Source organism: Nerophis ophidion, linkage group LG07 (assembly GCF_033978795.1).
Source record: "Nerophis ophidion isolate RoL-2023_Sa linkage group LG07, RoL_Noph_v1.0, whole genome shotgun sequence".
Taxonomy (NCBI): domain Eukaryota; kingdom Metazoa; phylum Chordata; class Actinopteri; order Syngnathiformes; family Syngnathidae; genus Nerophis; species Nerophis ophidion.
Window position 1 is genome coordinate 24,506,216 of NC_084617.1, and position 23,221 is coordinate 24,529,436.

The following is a 23,221-nucleotide window of genomic DNA, read 5'->3' on the forward strand; positions in this document are numbered from 1 at the left end:
ACGCTCTGCACGGCAAACCGTCTGGAAGCCACCAGCACCCGGTCAGCTTCTTCAGCCAAGCCCCGGTAATCGCGGGAGGCCAGGGAAGTGGAGTTAGCAAGCACCGCACGGGCCGCAGGTGGAAACTGCCTCAAGAAAAGATGCGGGAAAATGAACCCGGCTTCCTCAGAGCCCAGCAGCGACAGCATACTGTCCATTAAATCCACGGCGGTGCCATCCCCCAGACCCGGCAGGGAAAGAAGTCTATCCGCCCTCTCAGCGTCAGACAGTGTGAACCTCCGAAGCAGGAAGTTCTTGAAGGCGGGGTACTTGCCGATCCGTGGAAGGTTTCGCAAAATCTGCATCGCGCGGCAAGTGGATGCCTGGTCGAGTGATGTCACAACCAAGTGATACCGGGAGTCGTCGCCGGTTATCCCTCGCAGGTTGAAGAGAGACTCGACGTGTTGAAACCATGAGGCCGTGTCGCTCTGCCAGAACTCCGGAAGCACGCAGGTAGATGGAGCCACAGGTTGCTGGAGATGGGGCGACATGGCCGATGAAGGCACCTCTTCTGCGCGAAACATTGTCAGGGTCACCAATGTGGCAAATGCAAGAAACAGAACGTTGTTTCTTCAAGGTCTTTATTGTAGACTGCCAACATGAGAAAATCTCACAAACACAACACAACATGCAGTTTTAAAGTGTCTCCCAGGAGAACAAACCACACCCCTTCTGCTGGGTGTGAGAATGGTCCTAGTGCCCGCCACAGACTGCCGATATTATCGGCCGATTAATGCTTTAAAATGTAATATCGGAAATGATCGGTATTGGTTTCAAAATAATCGGTATCGGTTTAAAAAATGCATGACTTTTTAAAACACTGCTGCGCAGACGGACGTGGGGAGAAATACAGAGGGCCAATAAACCTTAAGGGACTGCCTTTGCGTGCTGACCCAATCACATAATATCGACAGCTTTTCACACACAAGTGAATGCAAGGCATACTTGGTCAACAGCCCTACAGGTCACACTGATGGAGGCCTTATGAACAACTTTAACACTGCTACATATGTGCGCCACACTGTGAACCCACACCAAACAAGAATGAAAAACACATTTCGGGAGAACATCTGCACTGTAACACAACAGAAAAAATACGCAGAACCTCTTGCAGTTCTAACTCTTCCGTGGCGCTACAATATACACCCGCGCTACACCTTACCCCCCAGCCCCACCGCTCCCCGCCCCCCACACACACACAACAGTGCCCACCTTAATTCCAAACTGCTGTTTTGATGCATGCTAAAAAAAATAATGCACTTTGTGACTTCAATAATAAATATGGCAGTGCCATGTTGGCATTTTTTTCCATAACTTGAGTTAAATTATTTTGGAAAACCTTGATACATTGTTAAATGCATCCAGCGGGGCATCACAACAAAATTAGGCATAATAATGTGTTAATTTCACGACTGTGTATATCGGTATCGGTTGATATCGGAATTGGTAATTAAGAGTAGGACAATATCGGAATATCGGATATATCGGCAAAAAAAGGATACACACTTTTTAAAATGTTACTTTTTGAAACCAATACCGATAATTTCCAATATTACATTTTAAAGCATTTATCGGCCGATAGTATCGGCAGTCCGATATTATCAGACATCCCTACTACTAGCTAAGTTAAGTTAACTCGAAATAAGAGAAGCATTGTCACGGTCCCCAAATTGGTGGTGTCGATATCAAGGCTAGAATCATTATATGACCATTACTCGAGTAATTAAATATATTTTTTTATTTTCTCAATGTTTTATTTTTATGCCTATAAATTCAGGTAATAATTCCTTAGACACAGTTATCAAGTAGTATTAACTCTGTTTAAATAAAACAATTGTATGGAATAAAAAAGTAAGGCAGAAGTTGAAATATTGTGTTGATATTGTTACTCACTCACCACAAATGCAATAAAACATTTACAGTTAATACGTGATCTGTATGATATCGGCTAATCTCACTCATGGATGATCGGAATCGGCAGCATAGAACATCAATAATTTTAAACTGTTATTAAAGAAACAAATTCTGAACTATAAGTCGGGACTTTTTTCCACACTTTGAACAGTGTCTGGTACAAAAACACGGCTAATTTATGATTTTACCGCAGGTTGACGAGCTCTTTACGCCGCCAATAAATTCATCCTCATTACGTTAGACCAATGACTTGCTGGACTGCCGCGTGTTGAAGAAGACGACACAAGCTGCCGCAAGACAAAAGTCAACGTGATAATGACGCTCTAAAAATGGCGGATGAAGCAGTTCTGAATGTGTTTAACTCCTGACGCCGAAAAAGACAACTCTAGCGGCTTCAGTGCAAAGTAGGAGGAGCATGAAGACAGCGCTCATTTTCTTTAAGAAGCGTTACACACTTTATAAAAGTAAGTCGTGTTACAAACCTTATCTAAGTAAGTAGCGTTACACACCTTATTTAAGTAAGAAGTGTTACACACTCTATACAAGTAAATAGCGTTACACACCTTATTTAAGTAAGAAGCATTACACACTTTAAGTAAGTAGCATTACACACCTTATTTAAGTAAGAAGTGTTACACACTTTATACAAGTAAATAGCGTTGCACACCTTATTTAAGTAAGAAGCATTACACACTTTAAGTAAGTAGCGTTACACACCTAATTTAAGTAAGAAGCGTTACATACTTCAAGTAAGTAGTGTTACACAACCTACTTATACTAAACTAAAATATAAACACAACACTTTTGTTTTTGCTCCCATTTTTCATGAGTTGAACTCAAATATGTAAAACTTTTACTGTATACATAAAAGACCTACTCCTCTCAAATATTGTTCACAAATCTGTCTAAATCTGTGTTAGTGAGCATTTATTTTTCGGCACGATTATCCATCCCACCGCACAGGTGTGGCATATCAAGATGCTGATTCAACAGCATGATTATTGCACAGGTGTGCCTTAAGCTGAAATGTACATAATTTGCCTCACAGTGCAACACATCTCCTTGGCATAGAGTTGATCAGGTTGTGGATTGTAACCTGTGGAATGTGGGCCCTCTCTTCAATGGCTCTGCCAAGTTTCTGGATATTGGCAGGAAGTGAAACAGGCTGTATCCCAAACATGTCTGGTGAGTATGCTGGCTATGCAAGAACTGGGATGGTTTCAGCTTCCAGGAATTGTGTACAGATCCTTGCAACATGGGGCGGTGTGCATTGTCATGCTGCAACATGAGGGGATGGTCTCGGGTGAATGGCACAACAATGGGCCTCAGGATCTCTTAACGGTATCTCTGTGCATTCAAAATGCCATCAATAAAATGCACTCGTGTTCGATGTCCATAACATACACCTGTCCACTCCCACCATGGACCACTCCATTCACAACGTTGACATCAGCAAACCGCTCTCCTACACGACACCACACAAGCTGTCTGCCATCTGCCCTGAACAGTGAAAACTGGGATTCATCCGTGAAGAGAACACCTCTCCAACGTGCTGGATGCCACCGAATGTGAGCATTTGCCCACTCAAGTCAGTTAAGACGACAAACTGCAGTCAGGTGGAGAACCCGATGAGGACGACAAGCATGCCGATGAACTTCCCTTAGACGGTTCCTCACAGTTTGTGCATAAATTATTGGTTATGCAAACAAATTGTAGCAGCAGCTGTATGGGTGGCTGGTCTCAGACGATCATAGAAATGTACCTGCTGGATGTTGAGGTCCTGAGCTGGTGTGGTTACACGTGTTCTGTTGTTGTGAGGCCGTTTGGATGTACTGCCAAATTCTGTGACACGCCTTTGGAGACGGCTTATGGTAGAGAAATTACCATTCAGTTCACGGGCAAATACTATGGTGGACATTCCTACAGTCAGCACACCTATTGCATGCTCCCTAAAAACTTGCGACATCTGTGGCATTGTGCTGTGTGATAAATCCGCACATTTAAGAGTGGCCTTTTTTTTGTGGGCAACCTAAGGCACACCATTGCAATACGCGTGCTGTTTAATCAGCATCTCAATATGCCACACCTGTGAGGTGGGCGTGATTATCTTGGCAAAGAAGAAATGATTACTAACACAAATTTAGACAGATTTGTCAACAATATTTGAAAAGAATATGTAGTTTGTATGTATAGTAAAAGTTTTACATTTTAAGTTCAACCTTTGAAAAATGTGTTTTTATTTTTCTTTAGTGTAAGTTCGTAATGTTACAATACCGGACAATTCTACAAACTTTATGGCTGGCTCACATCGTGGTCACTCCGTGATCACGTACGACCGCCAGACACTTCTGGATGTGGACACATCGGGCCGTTTTGGACTGATAGACGCGTGCGTGCTCAACATGCTAACTAGCATGGGAATACGTCGGCGGCTACATCCAGCGGCCTGTGAAGCAGGGGAGTCTAGTAGCAGCGGGGGCCGTCTACGGAGCAGACGCCAGCGGTGTGATCGGAAACGCGGATGTCGAGCGGGGCTAAAAACAAAGCAGAAGGCTAATCCCCACAGAACACCACTTCCCTCCATCCTGCAGCCGGATTTAAATGAAAAATGCGAGACTACTGGTCTGGGTAAGGAGTCAGTTAAATTAGAACAAGTTTTTTCTGCTTTGAGTGTTTCAGAGTTGGACATGTGTTCTACTGAGGTGGCTAACTATGATGCGTGCAGTTTATCAAAGCAACAAACAAACAATCGGAAAATCCCCGTTACTGAGGTGGCTAACCATGATGCGTGCAGTTTATCAAAGCAACAAACAAACAATCGGAAAATCCCCGTTACTGAGGTGGCTAACCATGATGCGTGCAGTTTATCAAAGCAACAAACAAACAATCGGAAAATCCCCGTTACTGAGGTGGCTAACCATGATGCGTGCAGTTTATCAAAGCAACAAACAAACAATCGGAAAATCCCCGTTACTGAGGTGGCTAACCATGATGCGTGCAGTTTATCAAAGCAACAATCAAACAATTGGAAAATTCCTGTCGTATCAATTCCTAGATATGGTCGTAATTATACTGAATGCACTGGGCATAATAAACACAACATTATTAATATTGCTACTACGGATAATTTGATCAAAAATTCCCTGAAACAGCCCACTACCTATAATATAGGTTTTTTAAACATAAGATCATTGTCTCCCAAAACGTTATTAGTTAATGATATTATCAGAGACAACAATCTTAACGTCATTGGTCTCAGCGAAACCTGGATTAAACCAAACGACTTTTTTGCGCTAAATGAGGCATGTCCTCCTAACTTTACACATGCGCATATTGCCCGTCCGCTTAAAAGGGGTGGGGGGGTCGCACTAATATACAACGAAAACTTTAACCTTAGTCCTAACATAAATAATAAATATAAATTGTTTGAGGTGCTTACTATGAGGTCTGTCACACCGCTGCCTCTACACCTGGCTGTTATCTACCGCCCCCCAGGGCCCTATTCGGACTTTATCAATGAATTCTCAGAGTTCGTTGCTGATCTAGTGACACACGCCGATAATATAATCATAATGGGGGACTTTAATATTCATATGAATACCCCATCGGACCCACCGTGCGTAGCGCTCCAGATTGTAATTGATAGCTGTGGTCTCACACAAATAATAAATGAACCCACGCATCGCAACGGTAATATGATAGACCTAGTGCTTGTCAGGGGTATCACTGTTTCCAAAGTTACGATACTCCCGTATACTAAAGTATTGTCCGATCGTTACCTTATAAAATTCGAGGTTCAGACGCATGTTCGTCAAACTAATAATAATAATAACTGCTATAGCAGCCGCAACATTAATGCTGCCACAACGACCACTCTTGCTGACCTACTGCCCTCGGAAATGGCACCATTTCCAAAGTATGTGGGCTCTATTGATAACCTCACTAACAACTTTAATGACGCCCTGCGCGAAACCATTGATAACATAGCACCGCTAAAGTTAAAAAAGGCTCCAAAAAAGCGCACCCCGTGGTTTACAGAAGAAACTAGAGCTCAGAAATTATTATGTAGAAAGCTGGAACGCAAATGGCGCACGACTAAACTTGAGGTGCACCATCAAGCATGGAGTGATGGTTTAATAACTTATAAACGCATGCTTACCTTAGCTAAAGCTAAATATTACTCAAATCTCATCCACCGTAATAAAAACGATCCTAAATTTTTGTTTAGTACGGTAGCATCGCTAACCCAACAAGGGACCCCTTCCAGTAGCTCAACCCACTCAGCTGATGACTTTATGCAATTCTTTAGTAAGAAAATTGAAGTCATTAGAAAGGAGATTAAAGACAATGCGTCCCAGCTACAACGGGGTTCTATTAACACTGATACGATGGTATACACGGCGGATACTGCCCTCCAAAATAGTTTCTCTCGTTTTGAGGAAATAACATTAGAGGAATTGTTACAACGTGTAAATGGAATAAAACAGACAACATGTTTACTTGACCCTCTTCCTGGGAAACTGATCAAGGAGCTCTTTGTATTATTAGGTCCATCAGTGCTAAATATTATAAACTTATCACTCTCCTCGGGCACTGTTCCCCTAGCATTCAAAAAAGCGGTTATTCATCCTCTTCTTAAAAGACCTAACCTCGATCCTGACTTCATGGTAAACTACCGACCGGTGTCTCACCTTCCCTTTATTTCAAAAATCCTCGAAAAAATTGTTGCGGAGCAGTTAAATGAACACTTAGCGTCTAACAATCTATGTGAAACCTTTCAATCCGGTTTCAGGGCAAATCACTCCACGGAGACAGCCCTCGCAAAAATGACTAATGATCTACTGCTAACGATGGATTCTGATGCGTCATCTATGTTGCTGCTCCTCGATCTTAGCGCTGCTTTCGATACCATCGATCATAATATTTTATTAGAACGTATCAAAACACGAATTGGTATGTCAGACTTAGCCCTGTCTTGGTTTAACTCTTATCTTACTGATAGGATGCAGTGTGTCTCCCATAACAATGTGACCTCGGACTACGTTAAGGTAACGTGTGGAGTTCCCCAGGGTTCGGTCCTTGGCCCTGCACTCTTCAGCATCTACATGCTGCCGCTAGGTGACATCATACGCAAATACGGTATTAGCTTTCACTGTTATGCTGATGACACCCAACTCTACATGCCCCTAAAGCTGACCAACACGCCGGATTGTAGTCAGCTGGAGGCGTGTCTTAATGAAATTAAACAATGGATGTCCGCTAACTTTTTGCAACTCAACGCCAAAAAAACGGAAATGCTGATTATCGGTCCTGCTAGACACCGAACTCTATTTAATAATACAACTCTAACATTTGACAACCAAACAATTAAACAAGGCGACACGGTAAAGAATCTGGGTATTATCTTCGACTCAACTCTCTCCTTTGAGGCACACATTAAAAGCGTTACTAAAACGGCCTTCTTTCATCTCCGTAATATCGCTAAAATTCGCTCCATTCTGTCCACTAAAGACGCTGAGATCATTATCCATGCGTTTGTTACGTCTCGCCTCGACTACTGTAACGTATTATTTTCGGGTCTCCCCATGTCTAGCATTAAAAGATTACAGTTGGTACAAAATGCGGCTGCTAGACTTTTGACAAGAACAAGAAAGTTTGATCACATTACGCCTGTACTGGCTCACCTGCACTGGCTTCCTGTGCACTTAAGATGTGACTTTAAGGTTTTACTACTTACGTATAAAATACTACACGGTCTAGCTCCATCCTATCTTGCCGATTGTATTGCACCATATGTCCCGGCAAGAAATCTGCGTTCAAAGGACTCCGGCTTGTTAGTGATTCCCAAAGCCCAAAAAAAGTCTGCGGGCTATAGAGCGTTTTCCGTTCGGGCTCCAGTACTCTGGAATGCCCTCCCGGTAACAGTTCGAGATGCCACCTCAGTAGAAGCATTTAAGTCTCACCTTAAAACTCATTTGTATACTCTAGCCTTTAAATAGACTCCCTTTTTAGACCAGTTGATCTGCCGTTTCTTTTCTTTTTCTTCTATGTCCCACTCTCCCTTGTGGAGGGGGTCCGGTCCGATCCGGTGGCCATGTACTGCTTGCCTGTGTATCGGCTGGGGACATCTCTGCGATGCTGATCCGCCTCCGCTTGGGATGGTTTCCTGCTGGCTCCGCTGTGAACGGGACTCTCGCTGCTGTGTTGGATCCGCTTTGGACTGGACTCTCGCGACTGTGTTGGATCCATTGTGGATTGAACTTTCACAGTATCATGTTAGACCCGCTCGACATCCATTGCTTTCCTCCTCTCTAAGGTTCTCATAGTCATCATTGTCACCGACGTCCCACTGGGTCATTATTGTCACCAATGTCCCACTGGGTGTGAGTTTTCCTTGCCCTTATGTGGGCCTACCGAGGATGTCGTGGTGGTTTGTGCAGCCCTTTGAGACACTAGTGATTTAGGGCTATATAAGTAAACATTGATTGATTGATTGATTGATGTAATGTTACACACCTTTTGCAAGAAAGTAGTGTTAGAAGCCTTACGTAAGTAAGTAGCGTCACACGTCCTGTATATGTAGCATTACACACCTAATGTGCGTATGTAGCGTTACACACCGTATGTAAGTAACAGGGTTCGTACACCTTTTCCATAGCCAAATTAAAGCACTTTTTTAAGGACTTTCAAGATCAAATTTCCAGTTTTTCCTGTACCCTTCAAAGGCGAAAACCAGTGTGAATCAATCCATAGCCTTGTTGGTCATCAAACGCTGTCTGTAGGAAAATTATGGAAAATCTGCTAAAACCTAAGCCTAACCTTGAACCAGCAGTTATCATAAACTGAATGGGGCATAGAAAATGAAGCAGTGTGACTATTCAATGTCATTGGGGTTTGCAAACGTGTCTCCTTTTGTGTTTTTTTTTAAATCAAATTTCTTGTTATTTTTCTTTCGTACAGCAATCAATGACATGGAACAGCACGGATTGATTCACACCATATTTGTGCTTGTACACTGCATAATGTGATATGGATACACGCACCCTCAAAATGTCAATTTCACTCATTTATTAACAAAACTATTCCACATAAGGATAATAAATTAAAGGAAAATATGTTTTTTTTTTCACAACACCTCAGTCACCTTCGATTAACCATATCTAGCCTTATAACTGTGGCCATGATAACAAATGAACAAAAAGACAAATGTTACCTTTTTTTGCTTTCACTGAGGTACCAGACAAGTTAAGTAGGACAACGAAAATAATAGAGCAAGAAACGCATACAACCAAGTTGTGTAAAAACTACAAAATCATTCATAATAACTCAGCTCTTAGTTGTGAAAAAGGTTACAAATTACACATTGCATGATCTTCACAGTACAAACAAGTTCAATAATGTAACCATTTTAATGCAATTAACCAAAACAACAACATGTAACTTGTTTCCTCTAACTGAGGTAGTCAGACAAGTTAAGTAGACCAGTGGTTCTCAAATGGAGGTACGCGTACCCCTGAGGGTACTTGAAGGTATGCCAAGGGGTACGTGAGATTTTTTTTTCAAATATTCTAAAAATAGCAACAATTCAAAAATCCTCGATAAATATATTTTTTTAATAATACTTCAACAAAATATGAATGTGAGTTCATAAACTGTGAAAAAATTACAACAATGCAATATTCCGTGTTGACAGCTAGATTTTTTGTGGACATGTTGCATAAATATTGATTTTAAAGATTTCTTTTTTTGTGAAGAGATGCTTAGAATTAACTTCATGAATCCAGAAGGATCTCTATTAAAATCCCCAAAGAGGGCACTTTAAGTTGATGATTACTTCTAGAAAGCTTTATTTATAATTGAATCACTTGTTTATTTTTCAACAAATTTGTTGTTATTTTAATATCTTTTTTTCCAAATAGTTCAAGAAAGACCACTACAAATGAGCAATATTTTGCACTGTTATACAATTTAATAAATCAGAAACTGATGACATAGTGCTGTATTTTACTTGAATTACAAAAATTTTCACATCACTGCAAAAAGGTTGAGAACCACTGAAGTAGACAACCAAAATAATGGCGCAAAAAATACATCGAACCATGTTGGATTTCCTTCTTGCATACTTTGCAGCAGGCTACACGAGGATTTGGTCCACGTTTTATCCAAAGTTTGTATTTGTCATTTTCCATCCAATGTTCATTAAAACAACAAGCTTCTGGCATGATGGACCGATGCACCACTGTCCTCTTGTGGCGACACAGAGCCTTATATACGGCTCTGGCATGACAACAACCTAATGTAAGGGCTCGTGCAAAGCCAACAGATCAAGCGTGTAGCTTTCATTTTAAAGAAAAACTTATCTTATTTTTCTCCATTTTGTAATTAGCCTATTGAGTCAGACTGCAGAGAAATATGATGAACATGTCACATTTGGAACGCATATTGGATGCGCGTGTTGTCACCCCCAGATGCACAAGGACCAGACAGGCAGTATAGCAGTCAAGACGTGATTTAATATCCAAAAATAAAAGAACACTGGTGCAAAATAGGCAAAAGAAACGGTGTGCCGATCGCACGGTAAGCTAAGCTAAAACTTAGCATAGAGTCCAAAGTCCAAACATTGACGTGCTGAGCCCACAAGAAGCTAAGGCGTAACTTAGCACAGAATTTACAAAGCAGAGAAAATCATACGTGACTGTTGCGTGTAGCAAACCATGAGCCAAGATCGAACCGAGAAATAATGCAGGCTGAAATACTAAAGTAAAAATCACAAACAGGTGCGCGCCAGGAGCCAGTGCAGGTGGAACAAATGACGTCGTGCAGTGCAGTGCAGTGCAGGTGGAACAAATGACGTCGAAATGGTGATGAACACAAAAAAGAAAATGCACACAACTCAGGGAACGGAAGAGTCCAAACATAATAAGAAAATACAAAGGACTCAAACAAAGACTAGAGATGTGATCCGGAAGCCGGATCACAACATAACATTTCCAAAGGGCTGCAACAACTAATCCATTAAATCGATTAAAATCAATTATAAAAATAGTTGGCGATTAATTTAGTCATTGATTCGTTGGATGTATGCAATGCGCATGCGCTGAGGCTCTTTTTTTCTTTTTCTTTTTTTCCCCCTAAACCTTTATTTATAAACTGCAACATTTACAAACAGCTGAGAAACAATAATCAAAATAAGTACAAAAACAGTACAAAACAGCGCCAGGGCGGCGCTGAGGCAACGTTTCATGAGGTGGCAGTAAGCCAGCCAATGATGTGTCATATACAGCTCACGTTACCACGCAGTCTCATTTGCTTGGAAACATTGGAAAAATGTCGGAAAACAGTACCGATAGTTCGGCGCAGAAACATCTGGAGGTTAATGCTGCATTGGAGAAAAGTGTACAACCTAAGTCGTCAAAAGTGTGGGAATACTTCACTTTAAACACTGCAAAGAAGACCGTTTCCTGCAAAATGTGCAGCATGGACCTCGCGTGGCACGAAAATACTACATCGCTCAGGGAGCACCTGAAGCGGAAGCATGTTGGATCCATGCATGAATAGAACTCACGGTAGATAACTTTTTCAGTCCATAGTCCGAGTACATTGATTCGTTGTGTCCGTCTTTGTGTCTTTTTAATATTTTGTTAAAGAGGAGATTTTTTTTAGGAAGCGCAGCAGCAACTGTTGTGTATTAACTTTTAGAGTGTTAGGAACTTTTTGGAGAGTGTGACGTCTTCATTTTTTGTGTTGTTATGAGCGGCATCAGCCATTCATAAGTTCAGCTTTTTTGTGAGTAACGTTAACGTTATGTCTTTGTTGCAACACGGGGCTGATAATGTGTCTCAGGCACATTGAATAAAAGATGGCGGCGCCCGGACGGGCTGCGACACTGCGGAGCTCTTGCTAAAGATGGAACATTTGGCGGAAATGCCGGACAGTTCTGCAAACTTCATGGCTGGCTCGCATCGTGGTCACTCCGTGATCACGTACGACCGCCAGACACTTCTGGATATGGACATATCGGGCCGTTTTGGACTGATAGACGCGTGCTTGTTCGACGTGCTAACTAGCATGGGAATACTTCGGCGGCTACATCCAGCGGCCTGTGAAGCAGGGGAGTCTAGTAGCAGCGGGGGCCGTCTACGGAGCAGACGCCAGCGGTGTGATCGGAAACGCGGATGCCGAGCGGGGCTTAAAACAAAGCAGAAGGCTAATCCCCACAGAACACCACTTCCCTCCATCCTGAAGACGGATTTAAATGGAAAATGCGAGACTACTGGTCTGGGTAAGGAGTCAGTTAAATAAGAACAAGTTTTTTCTGCTTTGAGTGTTTCAGAGTTGGACATGTGTTTTACCGAGGTGGCTAACTATGATGCGTGCAGTTTATCAAAGCAACAAACAAAAAATCGGAAAATCCCCGTTACTGAGGTGGCTAAACATGATGCGTGCAGTTTATCAAAGCAACAAACAAACAATCGGAAAATCCCCGTTACTGAGGTGGCTAACCATGATGCGTGCAGTTTATCAAAGCAACAATCAAACAATCGGAAAATTCCCGTCGTATCAATTCCTATATATGGTCGTAATTATACTGAATGCACTGGGCATAATAAACACAACATCATTAATATTGCTACTACGGATAATTTGATCAAAAATTCCCTAAAACAGCCGACTACCTATAATATAGGTTTTTTAAACATAAGATCATTGTCTCCCAAAACGTTGTTAGTTAATGATATTATCAGAGACAACAATCTTAACGTCATCGGTCTCAGCGAAACCTGGCTTAAACCAAACGGCTTTTTTGCGCTAAATGAGGCATGTCCTCCTAACTTTACACATGCGCATATTGCCCGTCCGCTTAAAAGGGGTGGGGGGGTCGCACTAATATACAACGAAAACTTTAACCTTACTAATATACAACGAAAACTTTAACCTTAGTCCTAACATAAATAATAAATATAAATCGTTTGAGGTGCTTACTATGAAGTCTGTCACACCGCTCCCTCTACACCTGGCTATTATCTACCGCCCCCCAGGGCCCTATTCGGACTTTATCAATGAATTCTCAGAGTTCGTTGCTGATCTAGTGACACACGCCGATAATATAATCATAATGGGGGACTTTAATATCCATATGAATACCCCATCGGACCCACCGTGCGTTGCGCTCCAGACTATAATTGATATCTGTGATCTCACACAAATAATAAATGAACCCACGCATCGCAACGGTAATACGATAGACCTAGTGCTTGTCAGGGGTATCACCGTTTCTAAAGTTACGATACTCCCGTACACTAAAGTATTGTCCGATCATTACCTTATAAAATTCGAGGTTCAGACGCATGTTCGTCACACTAATAATAATAATAACTGCTATAGCAGCCGCAACATTAATACGGCCACAACGACAACTCTTGCTGACCTACTACCCTCGGTAATGGCACCATTCCCAAAGTATGTGGGCTCTATTGATAACCTCACTAACAACTTTAACGACGCCCTGCGCGAAACCATTGATAACATAGCACCGCTAAAGCTAAAAAAGGCTCCAAAAAAGCGCACCCCGTGGTTTACAGAAGAAACTAGAGCTCAGAAATTATTATGCAGAAAGCTGGAACGTAAATGGCGCACGACTAAACTTGAGGTGCACCATCAAGCATGGAGTGATGGTTTAATAACTTATAAACGCATGCTTACCTTAGCTAAAGCTAAATATTACTCAAATCTCATCCACCGTAATAAAAACGATCCTAAATTTTTGTTTAGTACGGTAGCATCGCTAACCCAACAAGGGACTCCTTCCAGTAGCTCCACCCACTCAGTTGATGACTTTATGCAATTCTTTAGTAAGAAAATTGAAGTCATTAGAAAGGAGATTAAAGACAATGCGTCCCAGCTACAACGGGGTTCTATTAACACTGACACGATTGTATATACGGCGGATACTGCCCTCCAAAATAGTTTCTCTCGTTTTGAGGAAATAACATTAGAGGAATTGTTACAACGTGTAAATGGAATAAAACAAACAACATGTTTACTTGACCCTCTTCCTGGGAAATTGATCAAGGAGCTCTTTGTATTATTAGGTCCATCAGTGCTAAATATTATAAACTTATCACTTTCCTCGGGCACTGTTCCCCTAGCATTCAAAAAAGCGGTTATTCATCCTCTTCTTAAAAGACCTAACCTCGATCCTGACCTCATGGTAAACTACCGACCGGTGTCTCACCTTCCCTTTATTTCAAAAATCCTCGAAAAAATTGTTGCGGAGCAGTTAAATGAACACTTAGCGTCTAACAATCTATGTGAAACCTTTCAATCCGGTTTCAGGACAAATCACTCCACGGACACAGCCCTCGCAAAAATGACCAATGATCTATTGCTAACGATGGATTCTGATGCGTCATCTATGTTGCTGCTCCTCGATCTTAGTGCTGCTTTCGATACTGTCGATCATAATATTTTATTAGAACGTATCAAAACACGAATTGGTATGTCAGACTTAGCCCTGTCTTGGTTTAACTCTTATCTTACTGATAGGATGCAGTGTGTCTCCCATAACAATGTGACCTCGGACTACGTTAAGGTAACGTGTGGAGTTCCCCAGGGTTCGGTCCTTGGCCCTGCACTCTTCAGCATCTACATGCTGCCGCTAGGTGACATCATACGCAAATAAGGTGTAAGCTTTCACTGTTATGCTGATGACACCCAACTCTACATGCCCCTAAAGCTGACCAACATGCCGGATCGTAGTCAGCTGGAGGCGTGTCTTAATGAAATTAAACAATGGATGCCCGCTAACTTTTTGCAACTCAATGCCAAAAAAACGGAAATGCTGATTATCGGTCCTGCTAGACACCGAACTCTATTTAATAATACAACTGTAACATTTGACAACCAAACAATTAAACAAGGCGACACGGTAAAGAATCTGGGTATTATCTTCGACCCAACTCTCTCCTTTGAGGCACACATTAAAAGCGTTACTAAAACGGCCTTCTTTCATCTCCGCAATATCGCTAAAATTCGCTCCATTCTGTCCACTAAAGACGCTGAGATCATTATCCATGCGTTTGTTACGTCTCGTCTCGATTACTGTAACGTATTATTTTCGGGTCTCCCCATGTCTAGCATTAAAAGATTACAGTTGGTACAAAATGCGGCTGCTAGACTTTTGACAAGAACAAGAAAGTTTGATCACATTACGCCTGTACTGGCTCACCTGCACTGGCTTCCTGTGCACTTAAGATGTGACTTTAAGGTTTTACTACTTACGTATAAAATACTACATGGTCTAGCTCCATCCTATCTTGCCAAATGTATTGTACCATATGTCCCGGCAAGAAATCTGCGTTCAAAGGACTCCGGCTTATTAGTGATTCCCAAAGCCCAAAAAAAGTCTGCGGGCTGTAGAGCTTTTTCATTTCGGGCTCCAGTACTCTGGAATGCCCTCCCGGTAACAGTTCGAGATGCCACCTCAGTAGAAGCATTTAAGTCTCACCTTAAAACTCATTTGTATACTCTAGCCTTTAAATAGACTCCCTTTTTAGACCAGTTGATCTGCCATTTCTTTTCTTTTTCTTCTATGTCCCACTCTCCTTTGTGGAGGGAGTCCGGTCCGATCCGGTGGCCATGTACTGCTCGCCTGTGTATCGGCTGGGGACATCTCTGCGCTGCTGATCCGCCTCCGCTTGGGATGGTTTCCTGCTGGCTCCGCTGTGAACGGGACTCTCGCTGCTGTGTTGGATCTGCTTTGGACTGGACTCTCGCGACTGTGTTGGATCCATTATGGATTGAACTTTCACAGTATCATGTTAAACCCGCTCGACATCCATTGATTTCCTCCTCTCCAAGGTTCTCATAGTCATCATTGTCACCTACGTCCCACTGGGTCATTATTGTCACCGATGTCCCACTGGGTGTGAGTTTTCCTTGCCCTTATGTGGGCCTACCGAGGATGTCGTAGTGGTTTGTGCAGCACTTTGAGACACTAGTGATTTAGGGCTATATAAGTAAACATTGATTGATTGATTGATTGATTTGACTCAGAGAGAAAACGCACGGTTACCAATTTTGAAATTAACGTAACGGACAGTAATAATCTCAGGTTGGTTTCAAAATGGACCGATGTAGCCGGACCCGATAAAGCGATATAAATATATTTAGATTTGAGTGATGCTTTAGTATAACTAAACGTTATGAAGGTGCAGGAATATTTCATGCTATTATTCACAGGCGACCTAAAATGAATCCTTTATTATTCACAACAGAAACGAGAACAATATCTGATTCAGTTCTGAATCAGATATTGTGCTTAGTATCTGATGAGTTACATTTCTGTGTTATTATTGGTGTATGCTGCATCCCCAATGTCCATTTATTTCATTTATCTGTTTTTTTTTTAATGTGGTGGCGTATTTGTCTTTTACGTCAGAAATGTAACTCATCAGCTGTTACGTCAGAAATGTAACTCATCATGTAACTCATCAATTGGGTATGTATTGAGTTACATGTAAATGATGCTACTATGTACATTTATTATATGGTTTCTCTCATTTCAGAAAGAAAAAAGCCAGCATTAGCGACTTGGTACAAAGGAAGGTGTGCACACCACAGCAAGCGGCTGCATTGACTGATGCTGTCCTGAATATGTTGGTAACTGACATGAGGCCACTATCAATGGTGGAGGATGACGGTTTTAGACAAATGATTCACGTCCTCAACCCTGGTTACACTCTTCCCTCGAGGACCCATTTTACCAAACTGATGGAGAGGAAGTACGAGCAGACTTTCCATGCTGTGTAGACTGACATAAAAGCCACCCAGAGCAAAATTGCTCTCACCAGTGATGTGTGGACAAGTGTAGCCTACCTTGGCAATACATGCCACTACATTGGAGGCGAATGGAACATGAAGTCAATCTGCCTCACGGCCATGCCACTAGAGGAAGGACATTCAGCATCCAACATTGCAGAATGGTTGGAATAGGTAATAGCCAGGTTTAAAATTTCCCTAAGCAAAATGTTTGCTATTGTGCAGGACAATGGTGCACTTTATTTAAAAAAAAAACATTTTTGTAACACTTGCCTTATTTTATTTGGCAAGCCAAAAGGACATGGTGCCAGTATGCTGTTTTTTAAATAAAGTATTGGAAAGGATAGAAATTAAGTTAGTCTCTTTTATCCGATTATTAATCGATTAATCGAAGTAATAATCGTCAGATTAATCGATTATCAAATTAATTGTTAGTTGCAGCGCTAATTTCCAAGCATTTACAAGCACTTCACCCAAAATTCAAGCATTTTGCAAACCTTTAAAACACAACATTAAAATCAAAGCATTTTCAAGGTTTTTAAGCACCCGTACGAACCCTGAAGTAAGTAGCATTACATGCCAATGTATACAGTATAGGTAGCGTTACACACCTTATGTAAGAAAGTAGCGTTACACATCCTATGTATACTGTATATGTAGCTTTACACACCTAATGTATGTAAGTAGAAGTACACATCCTATGTATACTGTATATGCAGCGTTACACACCTTATGTAAGTAAGTAGCGCTACAAACTTTATTTAAGTTAGTAGCATTACACACCGTATGTAAATATGTAGCGTTACACACCTTATGTAAGTATTTAGCGTTACACACATTAAGTAAGTAGTGTTAGACACCTTCTGTAAGTAGGTAGCGTAACACACTTTAAATACGTATGTAGTGTTAGACACCTTATGTAAGTAAATAGCGTTATTCACCTTATGTAAGTAAGTAGTGTTACACACCTTATGTAAGTAAGTAGTGTTACATACCTTACGTTAGTAAGTAGCGCTGCACACCTTATGTAAGTAAGTAGCATTACACACCTTATGTAAATATGTAGCTTTACACACCTTGTGTAAGTATTTAGCGTTACACACACTAAGTAAGTAGTGTTATACACCTTATGTAAGTAGGTAGCGTTACACACTTTAAATAAGTATGTAGTGTTAGACACCTTATGTAAGTAAGTAGCATTACTCACCTTATGTAAGAAATTAGTGTTACACACCTTATGTAAGTAAGAAGCGTTACACACCTCATGTAAGTAAGTAGCCCTACACACTTAAAATAAGTATGTAGTGTCACACCCCTTGTGTAAGTGAGTAGCGTTACACACCTTATGTAAGTAATAAGGGCTAGACACCTTATGTAAGTGGCCTTACACACCTTATATAAGCAGGTAGCGTTACACACCTTATGTAAGTAAGTAGCATTACACGCCTTACTTACGTAGCCTTACACACCTTATGTAAGTATGTAGCATTACACACCTTATGTAAGTAAGTATTGTTACACACCCTATGCAAATAAGTAGCTTTACACATCGTATATAAGTAGGTAAAATTACACACTTTAAATAAGTATGTAGCATGACACACCTTATGTAAGTAAGTGGCAGTACACACCTTATGTTAGTACGTAGCGTTACCCACCTTATTTAAGTAGGTAGCCTTACACACTTTAAATAAGTATGTAGTGGTACACACCTTACGTAAGTAAGTAGCGTTACACACCTTATGTAAGTAAGTATCCTTACCCTCCTTATATAAGCAGGTAGCCTTACACACTTTAAATAGGTATGTTGTGCTACACACGTTACGTAAGTAGCATTACACACCTTATATAAGAATGTAGCGTTACACACCTTACGTAAGTATGTAGCATTACACACCTTACGAGAGTAAGTAGCTTTACACACCTTATAAAAGTAGGTAGCGTTACACACTTTAAATAAGTATGTAGTGTTACACACTTTATGTAAGTATTTAGCATTACACACATTATGTAAGTATCGTTACACAACTTATGTAAGTAAGCAATGTTACACACCGTATATAAGTAGGTAGCATTACACACTTTAAATATGTAGTGTTACGCACCTTACGTAAGTAAGTCGCATTACACACAATTTGTAAGAAAGTAGCCATACCCACCTTGTATAAGTAGGTAGCCTTACACACTTTACATAAGTATGTAGTGTTACACACCTTAAGTGATTAGCATTATAGACCTTGTGTAACTAAGTAGCCTTACCCACCCACCTTATTGTCATGATCCACTTCTTGGATCATGTCATATTCTGTTTTTGTTCCGTCTTTTCACGTCCTGTTTAGTATCTGTCTTCCTTAGTTCCTGGGGGCACTTCCTGTTTGTTTCCGTTGCCATAGTCACGTATTAGTGTCACCTGCATCTTGTTTTTCACGCACACCTGCTCTGTGATTATCTCCTTTATTTGAGCCTGCCCTTTTTGTTCATTCAGTCTCGCAGTCTAGTTTAATGTCCGATGCAACATGTGACGTCGCTATCCCCGATTGTGGTAAATAACGTTTTGTATTCGTTAGCTTCCACGCTATTCCTCTGTTTGTTTACCTAGTTCACATGCTAGCACTTTCAGTTCTTTCTAGCGCCCGCGCTAGTTTTGTTTCTTTTGTCTGTAGTGCCTTGTGCAAGTGTTTTTGTTCTTAGTTTGTTCTTTAGTATAAATAAATCATTTCTTACCTTCTCGCTGTGTCTTATCCGACTGCATCAACGAGAGAACGCACCCGCATCACCACAATGCGGGTGCGTTGTGGTGATGCCCAATATTAGTAAATATTGGGCATCAGGTGTAAGGCTATATAAATTTAGCCTTACACACTTTAAATAAGTATATGTAGCATCACACACCTTATATAAGTATGTAGTGTTACACACCTTATGTAAGTAAGCAGCGTTACCTAGCTCATGTAAGTAAGTAGCGTTACACACCTTATGCAAGTATGTACTGTTACACATTCTAAATACGTATTTCATGTTACAAGCTTTGTAAAACAATGTTTCATTTAACTTTTACAAGGAAGAAGGCAAGTGTATGCCTTTATTTGATCATTTATTTAGCAAACGAAACGAGTGTTCTACTTAAACGTTAGCTGTTAGCTAGCATGCTTTCAAGTAGAAGAGGGAGACATGGTAAATCTGGGACAGAATAGTAGGACACCTAGCTAGTGAGAATATCCCTGGAGCGGGAGAGTGGAGAGGGGATAAAAGTAGGAGGAGCAGCAACGTGAGTCAAAAAGCACACAAGAAGACAGAAATGGCGGTTAATACCCAGTGGGCACAAAAGCGTGAGGGTTAGAAGTCGGGTTCTGGTCTTCCGTATTTGACTTGTCACATTCGCCCCTAAGAAAGATTGACGCCTAAAGCTGACGGATCAGCGCTTTCTCGCGGCTGCCAATCACAGGACGCGGCAGCAGATTAGAGAGAGCGAGGTCGGTGTCACCATGACAGTCGTTTACATAAACACGGGTTCTGCAACGTACCGTGGTTGGAGGACTTGCTGTGGACGGGGGTGTAGTGGTTCTTGGGCGAGCAGTCCATGGCGTCCATGTTGTCGTGCTCGTACTGAGAAATGGGGACGGGTCCTTGCTGCCTCAGGATGTCAGCCAGGGCCCTGAAAGGACAAGATGGACGCCTGATGAAGATGCAAAGTGTGTCAAACTTCGACGAGAGCGCACCTGAAGCCACTTCTCTGTAAGCGCGTGACTTTGGGAAGTATAAATAGTGCTTCCCTTCCAGGATCAACACACTTTGGCGACACGGGCGGCCTGGTTTGGATCGTCCCAGTTGGCCCGGTAACGCTCAGAATTAGAACACGTGAGCCTGAGGAACACGCTTGGTGAAATGTCCACTCACTGGATACATTAAGAACGCAACCAAACCAATTACAATCCACTTTGCCACCACGAGTGGCAGTGGTAAACAGAAGAAGTCCGGAGATACACAGTGTCTTAAGCGCAAAAATTATGACTAAAGATGTGACGCTGTATTTTCATTTGCGCTTAAATCTTTTTGATAGTTTAGTAAGAAAACAAATTAATTGAATGAATGAATGAATGGGTTTATTTTGAGCCATGCAAACAATACAAGAGAATGACATAAAATACAAAAGAAAAATATAGATAAATTATTTTTACACCTACATTGAAAACATTACATGTGCCTAATCTTTTGTAGATGTCAAGATTGGCTCAAAAGGGAGTGGGAAGAAGTAAACTTATTAGGTCCCACCACTATACATATACAATACATATATACAATATATAATACAATAATATATATAATATAATTCAATTCAGTGGTTGCTACTATATATTGTCTATATAAAATACATTTAAATTCACACACTTACATATATACATATGTACACACACATATACACACACATATATACAATTTATATATATATACATATATATATATATACATATATATATATATATATATATATATATATATATATATATATATATATATATATATATATATATACATATATATACATACACACACAATCACATACATACACACATGCATATACCCAAAATACACACATATCCATCACACACACACACACACACACACACACACACACACACACTAACACACACACACACACCTATATAAATACAATATATATAATAGTATATATAATATACACTTTTGTCTAAACATTATTAACAGTTTATGGTGCCTATGGGAACAAGCTTTCATTTTGACTGTGATATTAGTGGTTAATAGTGGATCTGTGGCTGTGGAGCTACTGCCCCTGATCAACAGGACCTGAGGACCACTCTTGCTATGTGTCCTATGCTGTGCATTAAAAGAGACGAGGGGAGCCTCCTGCCAGAGGAGTTATCCACAAACATAAGATCCCCCACTCACCTGCCCTGTACTCCAGATAGTGTACTTATTATGTGTCCTATGCTGCGCATTAAAAGAGACGAGGGGAGCCCCCTGCCAGAGGAGCTATCCACGAACATAAGATCCCCCACTCACCTGCCCTGTACTCCAGATAGTGTACCCAAATCCCTTTTCTTAGTTTCCATCAGCACCAATTCTTTAGTCAAAATTCATATTTGTTTTTACATTTGCAGAAAATTAGTATTACTCAAAATTGCATATAGGATTGTTTGTGTACACACACACACACACACACACATGCGCGCACACACACACACATGCGCGCACACACACACACACACACACAATTCAATGTATTCCTCTCATTGATATTAATTCGTATAGTTTAACTAATTGTTAGCTTAGTTAATTTAGTCAGGGTTTCTACATGTTACAGCACCTCTAATTTAATGATTTTTTATTATATAGAAATATATGTGTTTGTATATGTTTATGTATATGTGTGTGTATGTTCATAAATATATATATATATGTATATACATATACACACATTATATGTGTGTATATATATATATATATATATATAGCGTTACACATCGTATATAAGTAGGTAACATTACACACTTTATATATTTATATATATATGTATATATATAAATATATACATATACACACACTTATATGTAGACATATACAGACCTATATATGTAAATATATACATATATACACATGTATATATAGACAATAAGCTTTTTTTAAGTAGTTTGACACAAAATGGAGACAAACACTCGTTACAGACACAAACACGCACGTTTTACCGCAGGCTTACAATGTGGGCCGACGGTCACACATGTCAAAAAAAAAAGAAAGTAGTGCTAAAGGAAATGAGCATGAACTTATCACTTTAGCTATTTTTAACCTCATAACAGCCTCCTAGACATGAAGTATCACCCACATTTTGACTTTTACGCTCGTAGAGGCGGGACCGGAGGGTGAGCCAATCAGTGGCCGCCAAACTGAGCAGCGCGTCCGGATAGGGCTGGGCCGATAAAACGATATTGAATGTGTTCGTAAATCATTTCTTTTATTTTTCATCGGCAGAAATTAAAAGTTGAGAAGCAAGGTTGGTTGCATGAACAAAGACACTCGCTGGCTGGTAACCGAGCAATGCAAGAAGTGATCACTGATCAGTGGGAGTGACACGCTAACAGCCAATCAGTTAACAGTATCAACTATCATTTTTGGTTGCGCCATCTCGTTTGCTGGCGGTTGATTCTCAACATAAAGTGAGAAGAGAAATTTAAAATGAAGAAACTGTGGATAAAGGCACTTTTGGGGATTTTTTCAAAGAGGCCCTAGTCAGACCAGTGTGGTCTGTAAAAAATGCAAGGCACTCGTCCCCAATAAGACCTCTAATACCACACCATCTTAGCCGCCCTTACCCTTTAGAGCACAGCTCTTTCTGCACTAAACCAGCTGAAAATATTTATTTTCATGTTTTCTCTATGTTTACATTTTCACATTTTTGTACTATTTTCTTACA

The 23,221-nt window shown here is 40.7% G+C and overlaps 1 pseudogene; it reads right to left on the minus strand.

The window, feature by feature from the left end:
- The window catches only part of LOC133556090 (protein shisa-6-like), a 107,961-nt pseudogene that overhangs the window by 74,975 nt on the left and 9,765 nt on the right, over positions 1–23,221 (minus strand).